The sequence below is a fragment of the Eriocheir sinensis genome, chromosome 23 (genome assembly GCF_024679095.1).
Source record: "Eriocheir sinensis breed Jianghai 21 chromosome 23, ASM2467909v1, whole genome shotgun sequence".
In the NCBI taxonomy this organism is placed as follows: domain Eukaryota; kingdom Metazoa; phylum Arthropoda; class Malacostraca; order Decapoda; family Varunidae; genus Eriocheir; species Eriocheir sinensis.
This window is the reverse complement of record NC_066531.1, coordinates 10,160,212-10,174,616: the sequence shown is the minus strand read 5'-3', so window position 1 is coordinate 10,174,616 and position 14,405 is coordinate 10,160,212.

The following is a 14,405-nucleotide window of genomic DNA, read 5'->3' as shown; positions in this document are numbered from 1 at the left end:
ATGCGCGTTAACAAACAACGTCGTTGTCTGAGAATTACAATGCATTTCTTATACATTTTTATTTTCTTGAAAATGAAGTTTACGAGGATTCAAAACAATTACTTCCTTAAACGCTGAGCTGCATACACAAAACAAAGCAAATATTACAAGTGTAAACACAAGATTTACTCATGCTCGTTAAGTGCTTGCTTCGTGCCTACGTGTGGAGCGCTGCCACCACTAGTGGAGGGGTACAGTGGAAGTGATGCAACATCTTGTCAGGATGGCACGACAGTGTAGCGCAAGTCATATGCAACCCTTACCTCCCATAATGGAGGCTCGTTACTCTTCATAAATTATTATACCTACCGTTCGTGATTTCCCTCAGTTTAGTGAGGACATACAGGTCAGTAGACGGATGATTTGCTCTCTCTCTCTCTCTCTCTCTCTCTCTCTCTCTCTCTCTCTCTCTCTCTCTCTCTCCACACCCCACCCCACACGTCAGGCTCGTCGGGTTATCAATTTTTTTCCCGTCCGCTGCTGATTGTTAATAAAAAACTTGACTTTGGAAATAAGCGAGATACGGTCATTTTCAATTTAGATATGTTTGCTTGAATTACACTGTACGTGTGTGTGTGTGTGTGTGTGTGTGTGTGTGTGACTGAGGACTGTATATATTTTTTGGCTCGGAGCTCCTAGTTAGGGGGAAGTGGGGTAAGATGAACCACTTTTTAGATTTTTCGACCTGGGGTCTTCCCTGGTAACGTGACCCTGTCTCTGTCAGTGTTCATTTGAGCAGCTGTCATTTACCTTTAACCATAAACAAAATTGATATTCTCCTGATAAGGCTTTCACCTTTTTAAAGCCTTTAAAAAAGAGGATAGTACACATTTTTTTATGTATCAATAGTACATATACATCCTTTTGAAAATTTAGCAAAATGCACTTATGTCCATCAACAGGCCTACGAGAGATAGAATCTTCCCAAGTCACATGGGAACACAAACTGGTTCGACTTTCGCAGACTACCAGACAAGTTTTTCGGAGCTGGTAGTGTCACCGAAATATCTTTTTTATCGAATGATGCTTCATCATTGTGGTCGATTATGAAGGCCTATTTGCTTTCAATGGGCCTGTGTCCCGGGATTCTCTTCATGAAAACTCCCTCGATTTCATCACCGTCGATTACGTCGACTCTTACGACATATCTTTGTGTGGTTCCCTTCATGCTATGAATGTTCACTACCACGAAACCGCCTTCCATTAACTCGTCATCCGATATATCGTCATCAGAGTCTTGTGTAAGTGAATCCATGGTCTCGCATGCATCGTCCTCACTATCATCATCCGAAGTGGCATTATAGATGCTGTCTGTCTTGACTTCTGTCTCTTACCAAACAAATTCTTCACAATTTCTTTATTCGCCTTTGCGGCCTATTTTTCTTCTCTGTCTGCTGCTACTTCATCCCGGACTGGCGTATCAGTCAGTATTTTTGTGGCCCTTTTCTTTTCTTTCTTTCTTCTTTTTTCCATCGTCGAATGCAGCGGAGGCCCTTTTCATCATATCGAGGGGTACAGGGGCCCGGCCCGTTTTTCTGATGTACTTTCGCGGCATCTGATATCAAACTGATTACAATGAGGATTAAAAATAATCATTCACACATGATGGATAAGATGAACTGATGGTTCATCTGTCCCCAAACTTAAAGGTTCATCTTACCCCTCCGCGGCCATTTTGAATGAATCGTTTGTAAATATGTTAATACAAACCGTTACCATCGAAAACATGGACAGAAGAATTATCAAATACTAAACTAATCACCAGCAATTTGCAACAAAAGTAAGACTAATACATACCAGAGTAATTGACGATATTCTCGGCTTCCAATATTTTACTTTTCAATGGAAGAAACATTTTTTGCTGTAAAAACTGACAGACTCTCCACAGGAACGTCTCGCTGCTACCAGAGACACGTGGTGACTACTGGTTTGGTTGTGCAGCATTAGAGCTTGATGCAATCTGTGATCACGTGATCGCAAGGGGTGGTTCATCTTACCCTACGGTTCATCTTACCCCACTTTCGCCTACTCGTATTACAGAGGTATCTGACACAGCCGCACGACGCGCGGGGGAGATAACCTACCCCCCTTTTCAAGGCCACATCACTCTAGCTTCCTCACCCGCAGGCAGAGCTCGGGTCAAAATTAGGGCCGACATGTGCTGTAAAACCACCATTTACTTCTATAATCTTGGCTTTACCCTCGAAACAAGCAGTTTCAAGATTGCAAAGGGAAGGGTTTTCAAATAAGTTTGTCTTCAGTAATATAAGTGAAGCCATGCCCATTCCCGAGGTGTTCCTTCAATTGTAGGTTCTTCCCTTTTTCATTTTATTCATAATTTTTCCTTAAAGTGCATATGACGAACAACACATCTTTGATTTAGTTCCTCATGGGTGCAGTTGCAAAGGACGGGGGTGGATGGACGAGAGTGAATGGGAAGATGGGTAAGGCAAGGAAGGGGATGAATGAAGAAGGGAAGGAGTGGGTGGAAACATGGAAACAACGAAATGAGACAACAGAAAGCCTATTGGCTCATTACGAGGTCGCCGCGTTGGTGATCTAATCTGCTCGACAGCCACTTGGGGCTTGAGGAGCAGATGAAAGCACCTCGATATTGAGGAGCAGATGGAAGCCCCTCGTTATTCTGTTTACTCCCGACGCAGCGAAATGACGGTCGATTCTATATTTGAAGGAGTTGATGGTATTCGCATTTACTACTTCTGAGGGAAGATTGTTCCAGTGGCGGATGGCTCGGTTTGAAAAGAAACTCCTTCCAATGTCTGTGTTACATCGACTCAACTGAATGGGTAAACCGTTATTTCTAGTTCTTGAGTTGGTTTGCAGTTCAAAGAATTTGGAGTAATCGACGTTATTGAACTTTTTTAGATACTTGAAGACTTGAATCATATCCCCTCGTAGGCGTCTTTTCTCCAATGTAAGGAGATTGAGTCGCTTGAGTCGTTCCTCGTACGGTTGAGCCCTGAAGGTTGGAATCATCTTTGTGGCGCGTCGTTGAATCCTTTCCAGTAAAGCAATGTCCTTTCTGTAATTGGGAGACCAGAACTGCACTGCATACTCGAGGTGCGGTCTTACCATGGAATTATACAAGGATAGCATCACGTCTGGTGTTTTACACTCGAAGTTCCTCGCTATGAACCCGAGCATAATGTTGGCCTTGTTGTATGCTGGCCTTGTATGCTGGACATGTCGCCGAATGGCCAAGACTATTCGGGGACATGTCCCCGAATATTCGGCGAATAAATCACGACACGGCAAACGGGTCGCGGTGGGAGGTGTACACGGGGGTCTATCTATCTATATATCTATTTATGGATTATCTCTCTCTCTCTCTCTCTCTCTCTCTCTCTCTCTCTCTATATATATATATATATATATTTTTTTTTTTACATTGCTGCCTATTGCGCCGGTAGGCTTCTTCCCGGTGGGTCCTGATGGTCGGCCCAGCCCGTTCTGGCGCAGGCGAGTGTTTATAGTGGCGCCATCTTGCATTGGCTCATGCTGCCCTCCCAGAGCTCATTTTTGATCCTTGAATCTAGAGTCCGGGTTGATAGGTGGTCTTCTGGACAGCATGTGGGTAGTTTTAAGCCACTCGGCGGCGGCTGAAAATCCCAGCTTGGTGGCACCGGGCGGATTGAACTCGTCCTCCTGAACACGAGGGCGTTACTTTGACGACTCAGACACCGCCACCCACATATATATATATATATATATATATATATATATATATATATATATATATATATATATATATATATATATATATATATATATATATATATATATATATATACGGAATAAAATAATACTATAATAAAAAGTAAACAAGAAAATATGAAAAACAAGAAGAATCATGAATATATAAAATAGGTATGGAACTAACATTTTCATTTATTTCATAATTAATTTACTATTTCTTTCTTTATTTATTTCTTAATATCATTATTCTGCCATTATTTAACCTTTGTTTCATTTTCAGTTATTTAGATTTATTTAGTTTTATATAGTTTACTGATATTACGTAAACATTCATTCATTCTAAAATATTTGTAGGAGAGTAAAACAAAAACAAGTCACATTTATACATTTTATTACACATACTATCATACATATTACTACACATATTACCACACATGGTATTTACTCGCCCACAATTCTGTCCTGCCAGGCCACTGCTCCCCGGGTGTTGTAGTAGTCCATGAGGTAGGCGCGGATTCCCGTGCTCTTGTATGCCACATGGGCATCAGATGATCAGCTGTCAGAAATCTTGGCACTGTCGGAGAACTGGCCCCGACATGTCGCCGACACTTCGGGGACATGCGAAGACAATTCGGAGACTTGTCGCCAGTTATTCCGCGACAAAAAAAAAAAAAAAAAAAAAAAAAAAAATTAACATTTCAGATTTTGAGCTCGGCGACTTGGACGCCGAATAGTCGGCGACATGTCTCCGAACTGTCCCCGAATTGTCTTGAGAATTCGCTGACATGTCGCCGAATGGTCACGAACTGTAAGAATCTTGGTCATGTTGGCGAACCGGTCGCTGAATTTTTTCACGAACTGATTCGGCGTCAAGTTCGTGGCCAAAATTCGGCAGTGTATTTGGGGCTTAAGGCGTCTCCTAGAAGTGATAATCAAGACTAAATCAAATGACAGAGCAGTAGCAGAAAGACGTCGCACTGCTATTGCCCATAGTATAATATCTGCTGTCAGACCTCAATCATTCATATCACCAATTTTGCTAGGAATATCTGTGTATATTAATAGAAAACTGGAGTCACGTGAACTCATTGATCTTCTCGGTAGTTTATCTTTTGCAGATAACTACAGGGAGGTTCAAAGACTATATGATGCCCTTTTACCAAAAGGAGAGCAGTTTTTTTACCTTTCTGGAGATCTAGTCAATTTTATTTTTGACAATGTAGATATAAATGTTCGCACTCTAACATGTCATGGCACGTGGCATACCAAGGGTGGCATTGCATGTGTAACCCTGTCATTCCTTCTGCTGGAGCAGAAGCAATGACAGGACACAACTATGCTGATCAGAAAATGAGGCGAAAAGACAGGGTTTTGTCAATCAGCAGCGCTAGATCTCAAGTTTCTATAAGAGGACAGAGTGTGGAAGTCAACGCAGCCGTTCTTTTCATGCGTGTGACATGTATTATGAAGCATCATAATGAAATGCGGGATTTCCTTTGTTATGAATTTGGGACCCACCCTCCCTCCCTTTTTCATCATGGGATGATGCGCAAAAACACCAAAAGTGTCCTTGCCATTATGCTGAAGTCAAAGGTGAATGGCCAGTTACAGATTCCCGAGAACTTACAATTCATTATTGATGGTGGCCACCTCTTACACAGTGTAACTTGGTCATGTGACGCTACATATGGAAAGGTGTGTGACACCTATGTGACACATGTTCTTAATTATTATGGAAGGGGCTCAGCAATCATATTTGATGGATACGATTGCACCATATCAACAAAAACACTAGAACAACACAGGAGAGCAGTCCATAATGCATCTGCAGGTATTATATTTGAGGTGGACATGGTGCCTACCACCTCCCAAACGTCATACCTGGCAAACAGTAAGAACAAGCAGCGGTTGATTGGTATACTCATGAAAAAAATAAGTCTAATGGTGTGAACTGTTAGCAGAGCACTGCAGATGCAGATCATCTCGTTGTAGCCACATCACTGACTGCAGCAGCTGGTGACCATGAACGACCAGTTGTAGTTGTTGGGAAGGATACTGATTTGCTGGTGATGCTCACTGCCCAGGCAACTAGAGATATGAACATTTTCATGATGTTTGAACGTGATCCATCAGTTTACAGCATACATGCTATTCAACAGGCCATCAGTCCCAACCTTAAAACCAATCTCTTGTTCCTACATGCTATAACAGGCTGTGATACTGTTTCAGCCTTATACGATGTAGGTAAGATGAAGGCAGTGTCCATTATTGAAGGCAGGAACGAATGGGGAATGTTGGATGTGTTTCATCAGCCTTCATCAAGTCATGAAGAGGTGGCAAGAGTTGGAGAACAATTTTTGCTAAAACTGTATGGGGCAGTTCAGTCCACCTCTCTGGATATGCTTCGGTATGTACTGTACATGAGGCAGGTTGGTAGAAAATCTGTGTACTCAAGTGGAGTCAACTTAGAGAGCCTGCCACCAACATCAGCTGCCACCAAATATCATTCATATCGGGCCTACTTAGCAGTGCAGCAGTGGTCCGGAAATGAGCTGGCACCTACTGAATGGGGATGGAAAGTACAAGATGGAAGGTTGCTTCCAGTTGCAACAGACCAACCTGTGCCACCTGATCGGGTGTTGCGAATGATATCATGTGGGTGCATAATAGGATGTGGAAAAAATGCAGTTGTTACAGAGCTGGGCTATTTTACACTGAGATGTGTTCCTCGTGTATTGGGAGGACATGTAACAACAGCCAATCCATAGATTCAGATGAGGGTTGGAACTAGAATTGTGTTGTAAATATTATGACATAAATGTACTCACATTTGGTACCTGCCAGATTGGACCAATGGTTTATTTGTTGTATTATTTGCTTCTTGATATATATGCTGTATGGATATGCCTTTCTATGTATTGTATGTTTCACAGTTTGTAGCGGTTAGCATCCTACTGAAATTGGATTTCGTTAATTTAATCTTGTGCCCTTTTTGTGAACCAGATTACTTATGGTAGTTCTGCAATTTGGCAGAATCATTTCTTGAGACAGCACATGGTTATTTTGAAAGTAATGCTTGGATTGAATTTCGAACGGTATATTTACACTCCTTGCCCACAAAAACATGGGGTTAGACCCCAAAATAATCTCTCTCTGATGAATAGTAACAAAGTTATTACATTTTAAGTGTCTTTCTGGTGTCTGGTCGACTCATCAGCGGTCATCTTGGATTGTGAATTTTCCACAGACTGGATTTTAGGGGACTTTGTACCATGTTACTAGATAGATTTCCTGAAAAAATCATCTTTCTACATTTTTTTCCCGGTTCAACACTAATGCTCCTGGGCTATTAGAAATTTAGGCTATTTTGCATTTAGGAATACTAAGCTATTATTTTGCATTTAGGAATCAAGGCTATTATTTTGCATTTAGGAATACTAAATTATTATTTTCCATTTAGGAAAACTAGGCTATTTTTTTGCATTTAAGAATACTAAGCGATTATTTTGCATTTATAAAACTAGGTTATTATGTTGCATTTACGAATACTAAGTTATTATTTTGTATTTAAGAACACTAGGCTTATTTTGCAGTAACTTTTTTCTTAAGCGAAGTAATTCTCTCTCTCTCTCTCTCTCTCTCTCTCTCTCTCTCTCTCTCTCTCAAGCAACAGTGGCTTTAAAAAGCAGAGATTGAGTGGGCAGAAGGGATGTTAGTGTCGTGTTTTAGCGGTGCTTAAATGTTTTATATATGTTATTGATACTAAAACGAACTGAAATGAAAATGTGACTTCATGGGTCCATGCGCATTACCAGTGGGGGGCTACATGCCAAATTTGGTTAGGCTAGGTAAAAAAAATAAAGTCAGGACGCCTTAATTTTGTTTTGAGAGTTTGCCCGCCTAATATTTAGGCGGTTCCGCCGACATCCGTCAAGGATACAGAGTCTATGTCATGACCCAATATGAGTTAGTGTAATTTTCAGTTCATAAAATTACCTACCACTCTCGTGTTTGCCAGCATTGCTATTGTGCATCTTATATTTGCAACCAGCTCTGCCACAAGGTTGCAATCATTTTTGTCATTCAGCTTTATGCTCGTGCTGACAGTACTTAACCTGTTTGAGTTTGGTCTTCGTGGCCGTCTCCCTGTTTTTATTCAGGAGTTTTTATCTCATCGTCCTTTACGGGTTAGAGTGGGGAGTACTCTTTCCGAGGTTTGTCCACTTGAGGATGGTGTACCACAGGGAAGTATTCTCAGTGTTGCGCTATTTGCTGTGGCTATTAATGGAGTCGTTGGAGTCCTGCCTGATGGAGTTCATAGCTCCTTATATGTAGAAGATTTATCCATTTCGTTTTCTGCGGCAAGGATGTCGTTGATTGAACGAAAACTGCAATTGACTATAAATAGAGTCGCCAATTGGGCAAATACGCGCGGCTTTCGATTTTTGTCCTCAAAGACAGTAGCTATGCATTTCTGTCGTCTTCGAGGCGTTCATCCGGACCCTGACTTATATCTTGGTAATAGGCGACTGTCCTGTGTAGAGACGACTCGTTACCTCGGTCTTTTATTTGATAGCCGCCTAACCTGGGTGCCTCATTTACGTTACGTTAAGGCGGCTTGTCAGAAAGCCCTGTCCCTCCTTCGTGTTTTAGCTCATACCTCTTGGGGTGCAGACAGGGACACGCTACTCCTCCTCCACAAAACACTCATCCTTTCCAAGTTGGAATATGGCTGCGAGGTATACTCCTCCGCCAAGGAGGCTCACCTATGCGTGTACAGTACATCACGCCGGGGTCCGCTTGGCTACTGGTGCATTCCGGTCTTCACCGATACCTAGCCTCCTCGTGGATGCTGGCGTCCTGCCTCTGGATTTGAGACGCCAGTCCTCTCTATTCCGTTGCTGGTTCCGCGTCCAACGCCTTCCAGAATCAGTTCCTGTTGTGTCAATTTTGCGGGATTCCCGTTCGCCTGCATATGATGAGCGACCTAGTCTCTCTAAACCTTTTGGGTTTCGGGTAGCGTCTGCCATGACACCGTTGTCTTTCCCTCCCATTCCTATCTGCCCTTATCGAGTACCTAGGGTTGGATACGGACAGTTGCCCGGTGTATCCTTGTGTTCTCCCACTATAGATAGTAAGAGTGATTTACCGCCATATGCGTCCCGAGCCTTATTTTTAGAGCATTTCACTGAACACTCGGACTCCATCCCTGTCTTTACTGATGGCTCTAAATTGGATGCTGGAGTTGGCTTTGGTGTTGTGTTCCCCTCCTTCTGTCGGGGAGGTAGTCTTTCTTCTGTTGCTTCTGTATTTACTGCAGAGCTGTCTGCAATAGTCCTCTCTTTATATATTATTTTTACCCTTCCTGTGGACTCTTTTATGATTTTTAGTGATTCTCGTAGCGCTCTTTCTGCGCTGGGCTCCTTTACTCCCTCTGTTAATCCCCTAGTTTTATCTGCTCTCGAGTGGTTGTATTTGCTTAGCAACAGGGGATATCGCGTTGGGTTTTGTTGGGTTCCAGGACACGTTGGCGTACACGGGAACGAACGAGCTGATGGACTTGCAAGGGAGGCAGCAGCAAGAGCTGCCCCTCCTAGTGCTGTCCCATGTACAGATATGTTTCCAGAGATTCGCAAGGCAATTCTTGCCAGTTGGCAGGAGAGGTGGAATGCTCGGGGTGCGACTTCCAAAATGGGAGAGATTACCAGGACTGTGTCTCGTCCTTGGTCATACGAGAGTGTCCGTGACCGTCGCTCGCAGACAGCCTTGACCCGTCTTCGGACGGGTCATACGCGTCTAACACATGGTTACCTCATGTCCTGGGGAGTGCAACCTTATTGTGATGACTGCTTGGTTCCCCTGACCGTGCGGCACTTGCTGGTCGAGTGCCCCAGTTTGGGGGACCTGAAAGTGCGATACCTGTCGCAGTGTCGGGGAGAAGACGGATCATTCCGTCTCTCGCTGATGCTGGGAGGGATATGCCTTTCCCCGGGACATGAGGTACTTCTCTTAATGGAGAAGGCTGGCCTTCTCCATGAGTTATGACCGTTTTCTGTGTGATTTGTTTCGTCTCGTTTTGTTTGGCTTTGATCTTAGTTTCCTTTTTTAGGTTCCTTTTTTAGCCCTTTTAGTTTAGTCTTTTTTTTTTTTTTTTTTTAGTTTTTAACACATTGAATGCGGCGCCATATGACCCTGGGTGTTGCGGCGCCTAATTTAAATCAATCAATCAATCAATCAATCGTGCTGACAGCTCCTCTGATATTACTAACGACATACGTCATGGGCACTTTGCATTGCTGCAGTGTTATGCTCAGTGAGCTACAAAGGTATGTGAAATTTTCCAAGATATCAATGTTCTTTGCACATGCATAAACACACATAACTTTTTCATCCAGTGAGCTTCCAAACATTTGTATCTTAGTAGTGGCAAAGGTAACCTGCATTTCCAAAGGCTTTGCCTTCTCGTGTAGGGCCTGTAGACCCATTACCAGAGCCTCCAGCAAATTGATGAAGGTTACTGCATCATTGAGATTGACTTAGGCTGCAAGCGTCCCTTGTCGAACCTCACGTTGACAGTCCACCAGTTCACGACGGTCAGTTATTGACTTACAAGGCGTAAACCCAGACTGCTCAAGCCTCGTCAACTTCACCAATGCTTGACACTGACCAGTGAAATACCACTGTAGTTGTTACAATCAGGAGGTACTATTGTACCAGATTACAATATTGTAGTTCAAGACCTCATGCAACTCGCGGATCATGCATGGGCTCACCTCCAGATTTGATGAGTTCCATACTGATGTTACAAACACCAGTTACCTTTCCAGACCCAAATCTTGCCACAGCCCCTCTGATTTTCTTCAGAGAGGCTTTTGCCAATGGGTGGATCAACAGTTACTACTACTACTGTTGTTACTATTGGTTAGGGGCTGCTCAATTTGAGCATCTGCCGTGAACAACTGCTCAAAGTACTCACTCCAAAGCTATCTCTACTCATCCATGTCATTCACGAAGCAACCAGTTCTCTTCGGATATCGCTTGCTTGAGAGAGAGACCGAGAGCAGAGGTTCTTCAGGGCTCAGTAGGCAGGTCAGAGGTCATTTGCACTGAAATGGCCCTCGACGTTCTCAACAAGACTGCTGCCATACCTCTCCTTGTCTCTTCTCAGATTTACAGAGATTTACATAGATACCCATACCACATACCCTATCGTCCAGACGATAGTCTGTTTCATTTCATCTGTTAATCAACAGAGCGGGATTTTCCATGGACGTGGTACCTGCGCATTTCTAGTTCGGGAATACGTTAAAATCAACTGTTGTGATAGACATTCAAGCTATTTTTTTTCAATAACATATTTGAATGTTTATGTATACAAAAAACACCAGTCATATGCATCGATAAATATAGTGTAACATACAAACCCCCATACATTCCCCCAGGGAGGACTCCCCTTCTGGATGCCGACTTAAGAGGTGTCCTGATAACTCCTCGAACCTCCTTTTCAGTTTCTGCAAGATTCGTGGTCTTAGTTCTAACTTCCATTCTGTGGAACACAATCTCTCATCCTCTAAACGACTCCGTCTATGTGGAAATAACTGCGAATAATAAGAAACTAACACTTGCGACCGTATACAGGCCTCCAAAACAACAGGCAGCCGATGACACTGCCCTGTACGAAGAGCTTCACTCTTTAACACAAAGTAAAGAAGCAATAATAATTGGGGACTTTAATTGCCCTAACATTGACTGGGGACAATTGACTGGAGATCAAGAGGGTAACAGGCTTATAGAAATGGTGGAGGATTCGTTCCTCACTCAAGTTGTAACTCAACCAACAAGAGAAAACAATCTGCTGGATCTGGTATTAGTAAGCGACCCCGACCTCATTCGCGACTGTGAAGTTGGTGAAAAAATTAACGGTTGCGATCACCACTTAATCCGTTTCAATGTCAACATAAGTCACAAACTCGTAGACAATCCGTCAGTGATACCAGACTACAAAAAAGCAAATTTCAACCTAGCCCGTGAGCTGCTTCCCTCTGCGACCTGGGACCAACTTCACCTAACCGACAATACAATCGACAACGATTTGAACAACTTCAAAGATAAGCTTTTGGGAGTAGAAAAGGCTACAGTGCCGACGAAACCCAGGCGAGTAAATGGTGCCGTAGATCCACCGTGGATGACCAGATAAATAAAAAGGGCGGTAAACTTAAAAAAAAGGAATTATAACCTAATGAAAGAGAATGACACGGCCGAAGCCCGTACTCAGTACCACAACAGCCTCAGAGCTTGTCGCACCCTTATTCGGAGTAGTAAACGCAACTACGAAAACAAATAGCGCGTGACATCAAGACAAACTCAAAAAATTCTTCACATACATCAGATCGAAAAGAAAGTAAAATCCAATATTGGTCCCTGACAGACGAGACTGGAGCTGCAACTCAGGACAGTAAACAGATGGCCAGAATCCTCAACAGTAACTTCGCATCCGTATTCACAGTCGAAAACATCGAAACCATGCCCGAGAACCTGACCTGCCGAGGGAATCACGCCCCTGAAAATTGACTCAATATGCGACCAAGAAGTGAAAGAGTATTTGGATAAACTCGACACGAACAAGTCAACAGGACCTGACGGTTTGTCCCGCGGTTATTAAAGAGCTTAAACAACAAATACTTCAGCCACTCACTAACATATTCAACCAGTCTGTTCAATTGAAAAGGTCCCGGAAGACTGGAAGATGGCGAACGTAACACCAATTTTCAAAAGGAGACAAAAGCGTTGCATTAAACTACAGGCCCATAAGTTTGACATCAGTGGCAGGAAAAATACTCGAAAAGATTATTAGAGACAAACTTGTTAAGTTTCTAGAAGACAATAATGTAATCTCCGACACCCAGCATGGCTTCAGAAACAAGCGCTCCTGCCTAACGAATTTATTAGACTTCTTCACAGGTATATATAAGAACTGGGATGCCCACATCCCCAGTGATGTTATATACCTGGACTTTCAGAAAGCCTTCGACAAAGTACCGCACGAGCGACTCCTTAAGAAACTGCACTCGGCGGGCATTGGAGCCAATCTGATCGCGTGGATAAGAAATTGGCTCACCGACAGAAAACAACGAGTACTACTCAACGGACAGCCTTCCGATTGGCTTCCAGTCACTAGTGGAGTGCCTCAAGGGTCAGTGCTGGGACCCATTCTCTTCATCATATATATCAACGACCTCGAAGCAGGACTGAAATCCACAATATCGAAATTTGCTGATGACACTAAGGTGGGGGGAAAGGCCCTCACAAAGACCGACTGCGAAATCATTCAGAAAGACCTCAATCACATTATCGAATGGTCGGAAAAATGGCAAATGTCTTTTAATGTTGACAAATGCAAAGTCATGCACATTGGGTCCAGAAATAGTAACCACACATACATCATGAATGGGAGACCTCTGCAAGCGATGCAGGAGGAAAAGGATCTTGGAGTCACTATCAGCAGTGACCTGAAACACGCGAATCACTGTAAAAAGCATACAACAAAGCCAACACTATGCTCGGGTTCATAGCGAGGAACTTCGAGTGTAAAACGCCAGACGTGATGCTATCCTTGTATAATTCCATGGTAAGACCGCACCTCGAGTATGCAGTACAGTTCTGGTCTCCTAATTACAGAAAGGACATTGATTTACTGGAAAGGATTCAGCGACGCGCCACGAAAATGATACCAACCTTAAGGGCTCAACCGTACGAGGAACGACTCAAGCGACTCAATCTCTTTACATTAGAGAAAAGACGCCTACGAGGAGATATGATTCAAGTCTTCAAGTATCTGAAAACATTCAATAACGTCGATTACTCCAATTTCTTTGAATTGCAAACCAACCTAAGAACTAGAAATAACGGTTTACCCATTCAGTCTAAGCGATGTAACACAGACATCGGAAGGAGTTTCTTTTCAAACCGAGTCATCCGTCACTGGAACAATCTTCCTTCAGAAGTAGTAAATGCGAATACTATCAACTCCTTCAAATATAGAATCGACCGTCACTTCGCTGCGTCGGGAGTAAACTGAATATTGAGTTGCTTTCATCTGCTCCTCAATATCGAGGTGCTTTCATCTACTCCTCAATGTCGAGGTGCTTTCATCTGCTCCCCAGGCCCCAGGCTGTCGAGCAGATTAAATCACCAAAGCGGGCAACCTCGTAATGAGCCAATAGGCTTTCTGTTGCCTGCGTTTCCATGTTTCCATGTTTCCATGTTTCTCTTCCTCACCGAAACACAGGTTTCTGAGGCTACTGACACCAATCTCTACTCTGTTCCCTCCTACTATCTCTATCCTAAATTTCAATGCAAAGCTGGATGTTGCGCCTACGTGCGTATCGACATTACTTGCTCTCGTGACCTTGACTCTTCTGAATTTTCCACCATCTGGCTAAGACTTCATTGTCATTCTATTACTAAATACATATGTGCTGTTTATCTCTCACCTAACTCTACTAACTTTGTGAAATTCTTTGACTAAAGTAAAGTGGAGCACATTTTGGCTCACTGTCCCATCGCTGAAATCTCCAGTTTGGAAGATTTCAATGTTCACCACCAGCTTTGGCTTTCATCCTCTTTCACTGAGCAGCCTGGTGAACAAG